Below are 17,330 nucleotides of genomic sequence, written 5' to 3' on the forward strand. Positions count from 1 at the left end.
TATTTACTATATAACACTTTTTTTTTCTTCTCAGTTCAGTAAGCATATAAGCTTCTTGAAATGCACAAATCACTGGTGTATGCTTGCTAAATGTCACAAAAAGCAACCTTAAAAAATATTAGCACACAAAACACTGTGACCCATTCTCCAATGTAATTTAATAAAACGATGAGCTTAACAGAGGCTTAATAGCAAGGGCTGTATAATTAACATGGGGATTTAGTTTGGAGTTCACAACCGCCTTACATAGTGGTGTTACTAAACCCTCGAGCGAATGAAGCCATGGTTTTTATTTCCTTCCAGAGTATCTGCGAGTTTCAGTTCGGAGAAAGCCAAAGAACACCATTGCTGCCAACTGTTAAACATGGTGGGAATCAATGACACTAAGCTGTCATCTTTTGGGACTCATTAAGTTTAACGGTTACTCTGCATGTTGTATAACAGAGAAGTTAAACGACTCTAAGAACATCTGCTGAAGAAGGTGGATTTTCTTATAGATTTCTTCAGCTGTGGAATCGCCCGCCTGCGTAATTTATTAAGGAAATACGCATCAGAAATGATATATTTTAGTGATGAATTAAAACATTCATTTTTAGTCAAATGTATTATGAAGTCGAGGCATGCTGGCAAACCAAAATAATACTCAAAAATAGTTGAAAGTTGGAATTCAGTCATTAAAGAAACTAAATGTGCCTAAAATGACATTTATTAAAGGATTAGCTCACTTCAGAATTAAAATCTCCTGATAATTTACTCTCCCCGGCGTAATCCAAGATGTTCATGTCTTTCTTTCTTCAGTGGAAAAGAAATGAAGGTTTTTGAGGAAAACACTCAACTTCAATAGTGACTCCAATGGGGTCCAACGGGTTGAAGGTCCAAATTTGAGTTTCAGTGCAGCTTCAAAGTCTCGACACGATCCAGCCGAGGAATAAGAGTCTTATCTAGACAAACCAGCCGACATTTCATAACAAAATATACATTTATATACTTTTAACCACAAATGCTCATAGATGTCATGAAGATGCCCAAACCCAAACGCAGACAGAATGCACTACACACAAGGTTTATTGATGACAATAATGGGGAAAACAAAACCCACGAGGGGGCAAAACAATGACTAGAGAATAGACGAATAACTTAACAAGACTTTGACTAGACTATAAACAAACAGTATAACAAGATGACTCTTCACTTTAGTAATCACACGACACACGGATGAGATACAAACAATAGGTCTCTCAATGTTTGACAACGTCTAACAATGAACCAGCACAAGACAGCCAACACAAGGGGATTAAATAGGGAGACTAATGATAACATAACAGATGACACAGGTAAAGCAATAATGACAAAACGAGGATAACAAGGGGGCGGGGCAAGAGAACGAGACAACACAAGCACATGGCCCAAACACAAGGCAATGTGCTTGCACACAAAACACGGGTCTGTCATGATCCTGCCTCAAGACTAGAGAAAATCAAGGACACAAGGGCAGAATCATGACAATAGATCTCACTCAGGCCCTGGTTACACGAGAACGCTCGCGGGTGAAAACGTAAAAATATTTGATCAGATGTGCCTTTCGTTTAGACGGCGACGGCGTTTTTGGGGCTTAAAAATGCAAAAAAGTGAAACCACCCTCCAGAGTGGAAATCTTAAAAACGCTCCACCGTCGCGTTTCCGTCTAAACGGTAAAAACGCAAAAGTCTGCTAGACAGTGAAGGTAGAGTCCTCAACGGGCCTGAAAATTACAACCCGACCCGACCCGGCCCGTGGCTTTTAAAGCCCGGACCCGATGTAACCCGACACATCAACATGAATTATCTGCTCGAACCCGGCCCGCGGCCCGACGCCGCGTTGGAATTTTTTTTCTCAAACACGTAATTATCATGACCAGCAGACGCGAATTCAAATCAACCTTTAATGTTCACGCCTTTTAACAATTCAAACAACTGAAACAATAAACTTTAAATATATAAATAGGCTGTAGTAGCGACGGTGAATTCACCTGCGGCAAGTTTACTTTTCACCAACTCCATCTTCTTCTCCAGGCTAAAGGCGTGCACGCAGCGGAGTCTGCCCCCGCCCCTCTCCATGATGCACGTTGCACGCAGCAGCCAGACTTTCTTTACGGTGAAAAGCAGCGATGATTAATAAATGTTTTTGTTTTTTACTGAGCGGAAAAGATTAAGCCCGAGGTCCGACCCGACCCGAGTCATTTGCTTATATTTTCGACCCGAACCCGGCCCGAACCCGCGGGTCCCGTCGGGTTTGTCGGGCCGACCCGACCCGTTGAGAACTCTAAGTGAAGGCACCGATCAGTGCTTCACATTGCCACCTAGCCGCCTGGAGTGCATACTACATTGAATTTCACACACTTTTGCGTCACCGTATGCACGCAGATTTCCCCCCCATAACGCTCGTCTAAACGCAGAATAAAAAGTGATCACTTTTGCGTTTTCTCTTCCGATCGTTTCCGTGTAAACGTAGCCTAGATTTGCGATGCGACACACATTACGTAATCACGTTGAAAGGTCAAGCGTGACGTAGGCGGAAGTACCGACCTAGTGTTTACAAGCGAACGTGCAAATACTAAGTCAAACGGCATTTACAAAAAAAAAAAAAAAAAAAAAGGGTAAAACAACGATGTCAGACAATTTTGAAGTTGGAGGAGAAAATTAGAGTTTTTAGCCCTATATTCTAAATTTTCCGCCTACGTCACGCGTGACCTTTTCAATGTGATTATGTAATGCGTGAAGTCGTGGATGTGCAAGACGAGCATTTGTGGTTTAAAACTATATAAATGTTTATTTTGTTATAAAATGTCGGCTGGTTTGTCTAGATAAGACTCTTATTCCTCGGCTGGATCGTGTTGAGACTTTGAAGCTGCACTGAAACTCACATCAGGACCATCAACCTGTTGGACCCCATTGAAGACACTATATGGAGGAACATCCTGGAATATTTTCCTCAAAAACCTTTATTTCTTTTCCACTGAAGAAAGAAAGACATGAACATCTTGGATGACCTGGGGGAGAGTAAACTATCAGGATATTTTCATTCTGAAGTGAACTACTCCTTTAAGGGCAGAAAGCCAAGAACACTGACACTGTTGAATGATTTTAGGGATGTCTGGTATTGTGAAGCAGACTCAGATTCCCTGTTCCCCGTCTTCCATTAACCTGAGCCAGACACCGTTAGGTCTTTCTTAAGTATATGTATGGATTACCGCGTGTGTCTCTCGTGTCACGGTGTCTTCGTGACCGCAGTCATCAAACGCACCATTGCAGAAGGTCACCGGTGTCAGTCCTCTAGTTCCATGTGTTCTCCAAGTCATCACATTCAAATCTATTTTCCCTGCGTGTCCTGTAATAGAAAAGAGAAAGATCTACTGAGTATCTACATGAGACTGAGTCTCCATATAGACACATGATTAAGTGTTTCATCAGACGAGCACAGTGCATTTGCTCTAGGGCTGAGTTGACAATATGGATGAATCGATTTTAATTGATCTACATTTTGACAAACTGATATCGATTCTTTAGTCCTCAAATGGACCTTATAGCCTATGCTGTTTTCTGTTGATGTGTGAACAAAACTTCATTACTTGTAGAGTGTCTGCCATCCAGTAATCTGCCATCATTAAGCTTTGTACTTTGTTACTTTTGATATGAAACAAAGGCTAATACTTTATTTTGATGGTCCTCTTTAGACATTCTGTTGGCTATAAGTAACTTTGATCCTACAGTAGTGACCAGAAGTGATGTCTGGAGGGGATATTTTGTTTTAACGACCCTACAAGTTCAATTAAACCATCAAAATATGAGGAAAATATTTTCTATTTTGTAATTAATTTAAATATGAGGGAAGATCACAACACTAAAGTTGGTGCGGCTCCTTTAAGGCTTGTCAGTAAACGGCCACTGTTATGATTGGCTAACATCACAGCATAGGTATCAACACCCACTCACTATTGCACGTTTTGAAAATATTATCCATATAAAACCATCATTGACAGACAAAGCATTATGAAATAATTTACTATTTGTGATGTAGCTGCTGTCAGATCCAATACAGTCACTGCTTCATCTGTCAACAAAGGTTTCTTTGCAAACATTCCATTTCACTGTGTGTCGATTATGAAACAAAATGCTAAGAACAAACATATATAATCCTGTCATTATAATCTGAACACACATCTGTATACTGTATCAGTGTAGACAGCGTCAGTCATTATAATCTGAACACACATCTGTATACTGTATCAGTGTATCAGAGTCAGTCATTATAATCTGAACACACATCTGTATACTGTATCAGTGTATCAGCGTCAGTCATTATAATCTGAACGCACATCTGTATACTGTATCAGTGTATCAGCGTCAATCATTATAATCTGAACGCACATCTGTATACTGTATCAGTGTATCAGAGTCAGTCATTATAATCTGAACACACATCTGTATACTGTATCAGTGTATCAGAGTCAGTCATTATAATCTGAACACACATCTGTATACTGTATCAGTGTATCAGCGTCAGTCATTATAATCTGAACACACATCTGTATACTGTATCAGTGTATCAGAGTCAGTCATTATAATCTGAACACACATCTGTATACTGTATCAGTTTAGACAGCGTCAGTCATTATAATCTGAACACACATCTGTATACTGTATCAGTGTAGACAGGATCAGTCATTATAATCTGAACACACATCTGTATACTGTATCAGTGTAGACAGCGTCAGTCATTATAATCTGAACACACATCTGTATACTGTATCAGTGTATCAGCGTCAGTCATTATAATCTGAACACACATCTGTATACTGTATCAGTTTAGACAGCATCAGTCATTATAATCTGAACACACATCTGTATACTGTATCAGTGTAGACAGGATCAGTCATTATAATCTGAACACACATCTGTATACTGTATCAGTGTAGACAGCGTCAGTCATTATAATCTGAACACACATCTGTATACTGTATCAGTGTAGACAGCGTCAGTCATTATAATCTGAACACACATCTGTATACTGTATCAGTGTATCAGAGTCAGTCATTATAATCTGAACACACATCTGTATACTGTATCAGTGTATCAGCAACAGTCATTATAATCTGAACACACATCTGTATACTGTATCAGTGTATCAGAGTCAGTCATTATAATCTGAACACACATCTGTATACTGTATCAGTGTATCAGCGTCAGTCATTATAATCTGAACACACATCTGTATACTGTATCAGTGTATCAGAGTCAGTCATTATAATCTGAACACACATCTGTATACTGTATCAGTGTATCAGCAACAGTCATTATAATCTGAACACACATCTGTATACTGTATCAGTGTATCAGCGTCAGTCATTATAATCTGAACACACATTTGTATACTGTATCAGTGTAGACAGCGTCAGTCATTATAATCTGAACACACATCTGTATACTGTATCAGTGTATCAGCGCCAGTCATTATAATCTGAACACACATTTGTATACTGTATCAGTGTATCAGCGTCAGTCATTATAATCTGAACGCACATCTGTATACTGTATCAGTGTATCAGCGTCAGTCATTATAATCTGAACACACATCTGTATACTGTATCAGTGTAGACAGCGTCAGTCATTATAATCTGAACACACATCTGTATACTGTATCAGTGTAGACAGCGTCAGTCATTATAATCTGAACACACATCTGTATACTGTATCAGTGTATCAGAGTCAGTCATTATAATCTGAACACACATCTGTATACTGTATCAGTGTATCAGCGTCAGTCATTATAATCTGAACACACATCTGTATACTGTATCAGTGTAGACAGCGTCAGTCATTATAATCTGAACACACATCTGTATACTGTATCAGTGTATCAGCGTCAGTCATTATAATCTGAACACACATCTGTATACTGTATCAGTGTATCAGCGTCAGTCATTACAATCTGAACACACATCTGTATACTGTATCAGTGTATCAGCGTCAGTCATTATAATCTGAACACACATCTGTATACTGTATCAGTGTATCAGCGTCAGTCATTATAATCTGAACACACATCTGTATACTGTATCAGTGTAGACAGCGTCAGTCATTATAATCTGAACACACATCTGTATACTGTATCAGTGTAGACAGCGTCAGTCATTATAATCTGAACGCACATCTGTATACTGTATCAGTGTAGACAGCGTCAGTCATTATAATCTGAACACACATCTGTATACTGTATCAGTGTTGACAGCGTCAGTCATTATAATCTGAACACACATCTGTATACTGTATCAGTGTAGACAGCGTCAGTCATTATAATCTGAACACACATCTGTATACTGTATCAGTGTATCAGAGTCAGTCATTATAATCTGAACACACATCTGTATACTGTATCAGTGTAGACAGCGTCAGTCATTATAATCTGAACACACATCTGTATACTGTATCAGTGTATCAGCGTCAGTCATTATAATCTGAACACATATCTGTATACTGTATCAGTGTAGACAGCGTCAGTCATTATAATCTGAACACACATTTGTATACTGTATCAGTGTATCAGCGTCAGTCATTATAATCTGAACGCACATCTGTATACTGTATCAGTGTAGACAGTGTCAGTCATTATAATCTGAACACACATCTGTATACTGTATCAGTGTATCAGAGTCAGTCATTATAATCTGAACACACATCTGTATACTGTATCAGTGTATCAGCGTCAGTCATTATAATCTGAACACACATCTGTATACTATATCAGTGTATCAGCGTCAGTCATTATAATCTGAACACACATCTGTATACTGTATCAGTGTAGACAGCGTCAGTCATTATAATCTGAACACACATCTGTATACTGTATCAGTGTATCAGAGTCAGTCATTATAATCTGAACACACATCTGTATACTGTATCAGTGTATCAGCATCAGTCATTATAATCTGAACACACATCTGTATACTGTATCAGTGTATCAGAGTCAGTCATTACAATCTGAACACACATCTGTATACTGTATCAGTGTATCAGCGTCAGTCATTATAATCTGAACGCACATCTGTATACTGTATCAGTGTATCAGCGTCAGTCATTATAATCTGAACGCACATCTGTATACTGTATCAGTGTATCAGAGTCAGTCATTACAATCTGAACACACATCTGTATACTGTATCAGTGTATCAGCATCAGTCATTATAATCTGAACACATATCTGTATACTGTATCAGTGTATCAGCGTCACTCATTATAATCTGAACACACATCTGTATACTGTATCAGTGTATCAGCGTCAGTCATTATAATCTGAACACACATCTGTATACTGTATCAGTGTAGACAGCGTCAGTCATTATAATCTGAACACACATCTGTATACTGTATCAGTGTATCAGCATCAGTCATTATAATCTGAACACACATCTGTATACTGTATCAGTGTAGACAGCGTCAGTTTATTATAATCTGAACACACATCTGTATACTGTATCAGTGTAGACAGAGTCAGTCATTATAATCTGAACGCACATCTGTATACTGTATCAGTGTATCAGCGTCAGTCATTATAATCTGAACACACATCTGTATACTGTATCAGTGTATCAGCGTCAGTCATTATAATCTGAACACACATCTGTATACTGTATCAGTGTATCAGCGTCAGTCATTATAATCTGAACACACATCTGTATACTGTATCAGTGTATCAGCGTCAGTCATTATAATCTGAACACACATCTGTATACTGTATCAGTGTATCAGCGTCAGTCATTATAATCTGAACACACATCTGTATACTGTATCAGCATCAGTCATAATCTGAACACACATCTGTATACTGTATCAGTGTATCAGAGTCAGTCATTATAATCTGAACACACATCTGTATACTGTATCAGTGTATCAGCGTCAGTCATTATAATCTGAACACACATCTGTATACTGTATCAGTGTATCAGCATCAGTCATTATAATCTGAACACACATCTGTATACTGTATCAGTGTAGACAGGATCAGTCATTATAATCTGAACACACATCTGTATACTGTATCAGTGTATCAGCATCAGTCATTATAATCTGAACACACATCTGTATACTGTATCAGTGTAGACAGCGTCAGTTTATTATAATCTGAACACACATCTGTATACTGTATCAGTGTAGACAGAGTCAGTCATTATAATCTGAACGCACATCTGTATACTGTATCAGTGTATCAGCGTCAGTCATTATAATCTGAACACACATCTGTATACTGTATCAGTGTATCAGCGTCAGTCATTATAATCTGAACACACATCTGTATACTGTATCAGTGTATCAGCGTCAGTCATTATAATCTGAACACACATCTGTATACTGTATCAGTGTATCAGCGTCAGTCATTATAATCTGAACACACATCTGTATACTGTATCAGTGTATCAGCGTCAGTCATTATAATCTGAACACACATCTGTATACTGTATCAGCATCAGTCATAATCTGAACACACATCTGTATACTGTATCAGTGTATCAGAGTCAGTCATTATAATCTGAACACACATCTGTATACTGTATCAGTGTATCAGCGTCAGTCATTATAATCTGAACACACATCTGTATACTGTATCAGTGTATCAGCATCAGTCATTATAATCTGAACACACATCTGTATACTGTATCAGTGTAGACAGGATCAGTCATTATAATCTGAACACGCATCTGTATACTGTATCAGTGTATCAGCGTCAGTCATTATAATCTGAACACACATCTGTATACTGTATCAGTGTATCAGCGTCAGTCATTATAATCTGAACACACATCTGTATACTGTATCAGTGTATCAGCGTCAGTCATTATAATCTGAACGCACATCTGTATGCACATCTGTATACTGTATCAGTGTATCATATATAAAGCGGTCATATAGGGATTGTCAACGTTTTTTTTTTTTTTTTTTTTTCACCTTACTGAATTTTTCGTCAACGATACCAGGGACACCGAAGCACCGGGGAACATGAAATTTGGTGGGCATGTAGCCCCACTAGACTTCTAAGGAAAAATTTCGTTTGGTCCCCGGGGGCCACTCCCCCCCCGCGCTGGGCCCCCCCAAACCCCAAAAAATGCAGTTTTTCCTAAATAACTACCTGAACCGTGGCACCGAGGATGAAGAAATTTTTATGGTATGTTGGTCTACTAGACTTTTACGGAAAAATTTCGTTTGGTCCCCGGGGGCCACTTCCCCCCCCGCGCTGGGGCCCCCTTAAATTTTTCGTCAACGATACCAGGGACACCGAAACACCGGGGAACATGAAATTTGGTGGGCATGTAGCCCCACTAGACTTCTAAGGAAAAATTTCGTTTGGTCCACGGGGGCCACTCCCCCCCCCCGCGCTGGGCCCCCCCAAACCCAAAAAAATGCAGTTTTTCCAAAATAACTACCTGAACCGTGGCACCGAGGATGAAGAAATTTTTGTGGTATGTTGGTCTACTAGACTTTTACGGAAAAATTTCATTTGGTCCCCGGGGGCCACTTCCCCCCCCCCGCACTGGGGCCCCCGTAAATTTTTCGTCAACCATACCAGGGACACCGAAACACCGGGGAACATGAAATTTGGTGGGCATGTAGCCCCACTAGACTTCTACGGAAAAATTTCGTTTGGTCCCCGGGGGCCACTCCCCCCCCCGCGCTGGGCCCCCCCAAAACCAAAAAATGCAGTTTTTCCTAAATAACTACCTGAACCGTGGCACCGAGGATGAAGAAATTTTTATGGTATGTTGCTCTTAAGGGCCCACATCAACCTAGCCCATAATCACTCATTTGTGATTTGCGCCCCTCCCATAAAAAATGAAAATGCAATATTATTCTGCTTTATTCGCCCCTATCTTCAGTGGCGGATTTAGCAAATCGGGGGCCCAAGGCAAAGGTAGGTAGGCTATGGGCCCCTCCCCATCCAATCTTTAAAAGAGAACGAAAAAAATATGTACCAACTGAATGGTGGATAGGCAGGTAAAGCTAATCTACGGGGAAGTAAAGGTTAGAGAGGAGAAAAAAACCTCCCCTTTAACCCTGCATACACTTCTTTACTCCTAAACAGAAACATGTTACAATGTTTAAATGGTACAATATCTGGTAAGCTATGTTTTTATTTTTGTTTTGTTTTTGTTTGACAAATTTCACCATTTCGATTCAATTCTTGTGATTTGATTCAATATTGACTCATTTGGAAAAATATTAGGTAACGTTTCACAAGATAGGCGTTACTTTTTCTCAAGAAAAAAAAAAGCCCTATCAGCTGGTATAATTTAAGATTAAAATAAGTAATATAGTACACATATTTAGCCAAATACTCTCTATAGCTCTTTTTTTTCTAGCCAATTAAATGGCTTTCCTGAGGTAAATGTTATGTGACGATTGTTCTCCAGCTGTTTTACCTCTTTCCGCGGTTGAAAAACACTTTGATTGATATTATGAATGAGGAATATACATTTCGGTAAGTTATACTGTATCTTTCAACATTGTTAATTCGTGTTTATTTACTATTAGCTAGAGATGATCAGTTCACGTGCCGCTATAGGAATCTGTCACGTCACATTAAAATGGCAAAACGGTATTTATTGTTTGAATTTCGTAATAGAATTGACAGAATCTGAGAGCTGATATTTTTTTTAAATATCATGATTCATAAGTAAACTGCTCAGTTTTGTATGTCGATCTGCGTGTCCTGTTTGCTTCACGATTTTTCTGTGCGTTGGACGTTGTTGTTCCTGATCTGTATCCCCAACAGTAGCCGTAAAAAAGTTTGTCATCTTTGGCAGCGTTCCCAAATACTTATCAGCGTCTTTTCACTTTTTTCTTTTATTTGAGCCGCTTGGGTAACTTCGAAACTTTAAATTTTCGCGTTTAGACTCGTCTTGCTCTGTTTGTGTATTTCCCAGTCCTCCTGTTACTGCGTGTTGTTTATCTTTCGCGCCGCGCACCTTTACAGACTTTTCGCTTTCCTCCCGCTTCCTCCTTTTTTCGGCACTGCTTGGGTAGCTAGCTTCGCTTCATTTTTACTCTGTCTACTACTCTGTACACTCTGTCTGTCAATCACTTATTTTTCTCCGTCAGTTTTTTGGCACAGCCTTGTCACTTTCGCAGATGCGCAGTAAGTGAGATAATGGAATAGTCCAATGTAGTGAGGTGGGGGGCCCCCTCCTGTCTGCGACACGACAATATTGATTTGATGCCATTTTTCGCAAACGGAGTTTTAGAAATATATAATAAAAAAAATAATAATAGAAAAAAATAATAAATAAGCATAAGTTAATAGGGCATTTTGGGGGCCCCTAGGTAGCTCGGGGCCCAAGGCAATTGCCGACCTTTGCCTAATGGTAAAGTCCGCCCCTGTTTGCACACATACAGTACAGTATACAGTATACAGATGTGCGTTCAGATTATAATGACTGACTCTGATACACTGATACAGTATACAGATGTGTGTTCAGATTATAATGACTGACGCTGTCTACACTGATACAGTATAAAGATGTGTGTTCAGATTATAATGACTGACGCTGATACACTGATACAGTATACAGATGTGTGTTCAGATTATAATGACTGACTCTGTCTACACTGATACAGTATACAGATGTGTGTTCAGATTATAATGACTGACTCTGTCTACACTGATACAGTATACAGATGTGTGTTCAGATTATAATGACTGACGCTGTCTACACTGATACAGTATACAGATGTGTGTTCAGATTATAATGACTGACTCTGATACACTGATACAGTATACAGATGTGTGTTCAGATTATAATGACTGACTCTGTCTACACTGATACAGTATACAGATGTGTGTTCAGATTATAATGACTGACGCTGATACACTGATACAGTATACAGATGTGTGTTCAGATTATAATGACTGACTCTGATACACTGATACAGTATACAGATGTGTGTTCAGATTATAATGACTGACGCTGATACACTGATACAGTATACAGATGTGTGTTCAGATTATAATGACTGACTCTGATACACTGATACAGTATACAGATGTGTGTTCAGATTATAATGACTGACTCTGATACACTGATACAGTATACAGATGTGTGTTCAGATTATAATGACTGACTCTGATACACTGATACAGTATACAGATGTGTGTTCAGATTATAATGACTGACTCTGATACACTGATACAGTATACAGATGTGTGTTCAGATTATAATGACTGACTCTAATACACTGATACAGTATACAGATGTGTGTTCAGATTATAATGACTGACTCTGTCTACACTGATACAGTATACAGATGTGTGTTCAGATTATAATGACTGATGCTGATACACTGATACAGTATACAGATGTGTGTTCAGATTATAATGACTGACTCTGATACACTGATACAGTATACAGATGTGTGTTCAGATTATAATGACTGACTCTGATACACTGATACAGTATACAGATGTGTGTTCAGATTATAATGACTGACTCTGATACACTGATACAGTATACAGATGTGTGTTCAGATTATAATGACTGACTCTGATACACTGATACAGTATACAGATGTGTGTTCAGATTATTATGACTGACTCTGATACACTGATACAGTATACAGATGTGTGTTCAGATTATAATGACTGACGCTGATACACTGATACAGTATACAGATGTGTGTTCAGATTATAATGACTGACGCTGTCTACACTGATACAGTATACAGATGTGTGTTCAGATTATAATGACTGACGCTGTCTACACTGATACAGTATACAGATGTGTGTTCAGATTATAATGACTGACTCTGATACACTGATACAGTATACAGATGTGTGTTCAGATTATAATGACTGACGCTGTCTACACTGATACAGTATACAGATGTGTGTTCAGATTATAATGACTGATCCTGTCTACACTGATACAGTATACAGATGTGTGTTCAGATTATAATGACTGACGCTGTCTACACTGATACAGTATACAGATGTGTGTTCAGATTATAATGACTGACTCTGATACACTGATACAGTATACAGATGTGTGTTCAGATTATAATGACTGACGCTGATACACTGATACAGTATACAGATGTGTGTTCAGATTATAATGACTGACGCTGTCTACACTGATACAGTATACAGATGTGTGTTCAGATTATAATGACTGACTCTGATACACTGATACAGTATACAGATGTGTGTTCAGATTATAATGACTGATCCTGTCTACACTGATACAGTATACAGATGTGTGTTCAGATTATAATGACTGATCCTGTCTACACTGATACAGTATACAGATGTGTGTTCAGATTATAATGACTGACGCTGTCTACACTGATACAGTATACAGATGTGTGTTCAGATTATAATGACTGACGCTGATACACTGATACAGTATACAGATGTGTGTTCAGATTATAATGACTGACTCTGATACACTGATACAGTATACAGATGTGTGTTCAGATTATAATGACTGATCCTGTCTACACTGATACAGTATACAGATGTGTGTTCAGATTATAATGACTGACGCTGTCTACACTGATACAGTATACAGATGTGTGTTCAGATTATAATGACTGACTCTGTCTACACTGATACAGTATACAGATGTGTGTTCAGATTATAATGACTGACGCTGATACACTGATACAGTATACAGATGTGTGTTCAGATTATAATGACTGACGCTGATACACTGATACAGTATACAGATGTGTGTTCAGATTATAATGACTGACGCTGATACACTGATACAGTATACAGATGTGTGTTCAGATTATAATGACTGACGCTGTCTACACTGATACAGTATACAGATGTGTGTTCAGATTATAATGACTGATCCTGTCTACACTGATACAGTATACAGATGTGTGTTCAGATTATAATGACTGACGCTGTCTACACTGATACAGTATACAGATGTGTGTTCAGATTATAATGACTGACTCTGTCTACACTGATACAGTATACAGATGTGTGTTCAGATTATAATGACTGACGCTGATACACTGATACAGTATACAGATGTGTGTTCAGATTATAATGACTGACGCTGATACACTGATACAGTATACAGATGTGTGTTCAGATTATAATGACTGACGCTGATACACTGATACAGTATACAGATGTGTGTTCAGATTATAATGACTGACGCTGTCTACACTGATACAGTATACAGATGTGTGTTCAGATTATAATGACTGACGCTGATACACTGATACAGTATACAGATGTGTGTTCAGATTATAACTAGATGTACCGCATCGCGGTACAAAATATGACCGCCGCTCAGGCCTGCACTGGCTTTCCACAAAAATAAATGACGTGGAGTAATTTGGCTGTATTGCGTGTTTATGTATATACCTAAAAAAAGTAATAGTATGTGCATGTCTGTCTGTGTGTGTGTGTGTGTGTGTGTATGTGTGTGTGTTTGTGTATGTGTGTGTCTGTGTGTGTGTGTGTGTGTGTGTGTGTCTGTGCGTGTATGTATGTGTGCGTACATGTGTGCGCGTGTGTGTTTGTGTGTGTGTGTCTGTGCATGTGGATTTGTATGTGTGTGTATGGGTGTGTGTCTGTGCGTGTGGATGTCAGTGTGTGTGCATGCTTGCGTTTGTTTGTATTCCTGCATGTGTGTGTGTGACAGTATCATCCTAAACCAGCAACCCTTCGCTCAACAGCACCATCTACAGGCCGATGAGTGTACAGTCACTAAATGTGCACATAAATGAATTTATTTTATACCCCCCCATGGATGAAATTCTACAAAACTTAGCAGAGGATACCCCCAGAGGATGTCAAGTTAATCATACACATGAAATATGGTGCAGTTCTGAACATCTCCACTGAAGATTTTTATTTTTTTATTTTTTTTTTTATTGATAGCAACATTGGGTACAAACGTGTAAAACCATCAATATACAATCAAACATTTATACAGACATACCATACCAGAGACAAAGAATAAAAAATAAAAAAATTAATAAAAAAATAAATAAAAAAAACATACGTATACATACTAAATAGAGGTGGAAAAATAAGAATATTAAGAGGATTCGGGAAATAGGTCATAATATTTACACAAAAGTTTTCCATTTTTCTTGTTCTTTACAAGCTTGTGTGATTTAAGAAGCATATTAAGTTCCAAAATATAATGTTTAAAACATAAGGAAGACTTATTACATTTCTGCTTGTGTATAAAGAACTTAGCATATAGGATTATAAAATTTAATACAAACTCCAGGGTTCTCCACTGAAGATAGCGCAAATGTATTTGCCCGTGTGACGTCACAGATCCCACAATATCAAAACAAGCTATTTTAGGAGCTTGTTTAAATAAATGCTGTGTTAATAATGAGAAGGATGTATTAATCTCTGAAATTTGCAGGATGTTTTAATGGTATAAAGAACTCTTATAGACCTTCTGTAGCCCCGCCCCTTATGTAGCCCCGCCCCTTTTCAGAGCTGCGCTCGTTGTCTTTTGACTTCCGGTCTGTATTTTCACAGCGATCTTCCGTATTTATAAATAAACGGCTCGTTTTAAAATCTTCCCGGTCGACTGACACTTGCTAAGACATCTTCTTTAAACATTACAGTCCTCATGATAACTTTCGTTAACTTTGCAGTAAGTAAATCCACTTCACCAGCTGATTACTCCTGGACAGCGATGCCATAGAGATATACAGAGCGACCGCAAAAACGCAAGTTCAAAGCAGTGTTGCCAACTTAGCGCCTTTGTCGCTATTTTTAGCGACTTTTCAGACCCCCTTAGCGACATATTTTCAAAAAAGCGACTAGCGACAAATCTAGCGACTTTTTGGACAAACCTCAGTGACCTCCAAATGTTGCCAGCACAGTCCTGCGAGCGCGAGGTCTTGCTTTCTCCCTGCCGTCACACCTCTCTCTGCGTCTACCCTGTTCGGTGAATGAGAGGAGCAGCAGCACGGCAGCTGACAGACGTGAATGAATTGTTTCTACGCACTTATCTGCTTCTCTTTTGTTTTATATTTAAGAATTTAGTTTGACCATTTTTTCCCCTTTCTTTTCTTGAGATTATCACTTGTAATACTCACTATTACAGTGCTTTACTTCACCCAGTTCCCGAACTCTCTCAATTCAGATAATTTTACTCATAGAAAATGCAGTCATTCACTATCTAGCCTACTCGTTAAATTGTCTGACAAAAAAAAATTATATATGAAATGAGAACAGCTTTATTGTACAATCGGCTATATTATATTATATTATATTATATTATATTATATTATATTAAAATACAGTTTGTGAGCATGAATTTAATGAGAAAACACATAGGCAGGCAGAACGCAAGTACGACGCGATGACGTCATGAATATGCTAATTGACGTATGCATCATCTAGCGACATTTAGCGACTTTTAGGGAAGGCGTTAGCTACTTTCCTTTGAAAATAGTTGGCAACACTGGTTCAAAGACAATATTCTAAAGATGGCGGCGCCCTCGTTTCTCTGGTGCATAAGGTCTACATGTCAAAAGATCAAGGCAAATGAGATTTCTCGTGTCACGACCCCTTTAAATGTTTGTCTCAGTGCTCAGGTGAACGACACACTTTCATTAACCCTGAACACAATCACACAGACACAGAGGTCACGCTTCAAGCGTCTGTGTGTGTGTGTGTGTGTGTGTGTGTGTGTGTGTGTGTGTGTGTTTGATTCTAGTCTGTGATTTCAATCTGATCTGTTCCAGATTTCATCATTCAGACTTTTTGAAGAAGTCTTTCTCACAGTTACATATTTAAACAGGGCTTGTTAATATTCACGAGTCCTGAGAGAACATGTTTAACACAGGCTGTTATAGAGGAGCTGTGTGTGTGTGGCCCAGCTGAGCCACACAATCAGACGCCACAAAAAGGATGTCTTTGTCTTTTAATTGATGTTTCTCTCTATATTTCTCTTGTATTTTATTGCTGTAATTGTCATGGTATACAAAACATTTTTTAATGTGCTCTATGAATAAAGTTACTTTGAAAATAGGTGAGTAAATGATGACATTTTGTGCATGAATCTACCAGTCTCCACTTCTAAAAGTGTACACACACACACACACACACACACACACACACACACACACACACACACACACACACACACACACACACACACACACACACACACACACACACACACACACACACACACACACACACACACAGCAGTTTTCTGGAAGAATGTTAGTGTTCTTCAGCATGCACGTTCATTCTAGATTTTCTCTGATATATAGATGTTTCACATTATTAATTGTGATTAATTTAAATTG

The sequence above is a fragment of the Leuciscus leuciscus genome (genome assembly GCF_965113295.1).
Source record: "Leuciscus leuciscus genome assembly, chromosome: 16".
NCBI lineage: Eukaryota > Metazoa > Chordata > Actinopteri > Cypriniformes > Leuciscidae > Leuciscus > Leuciscus leuciscus.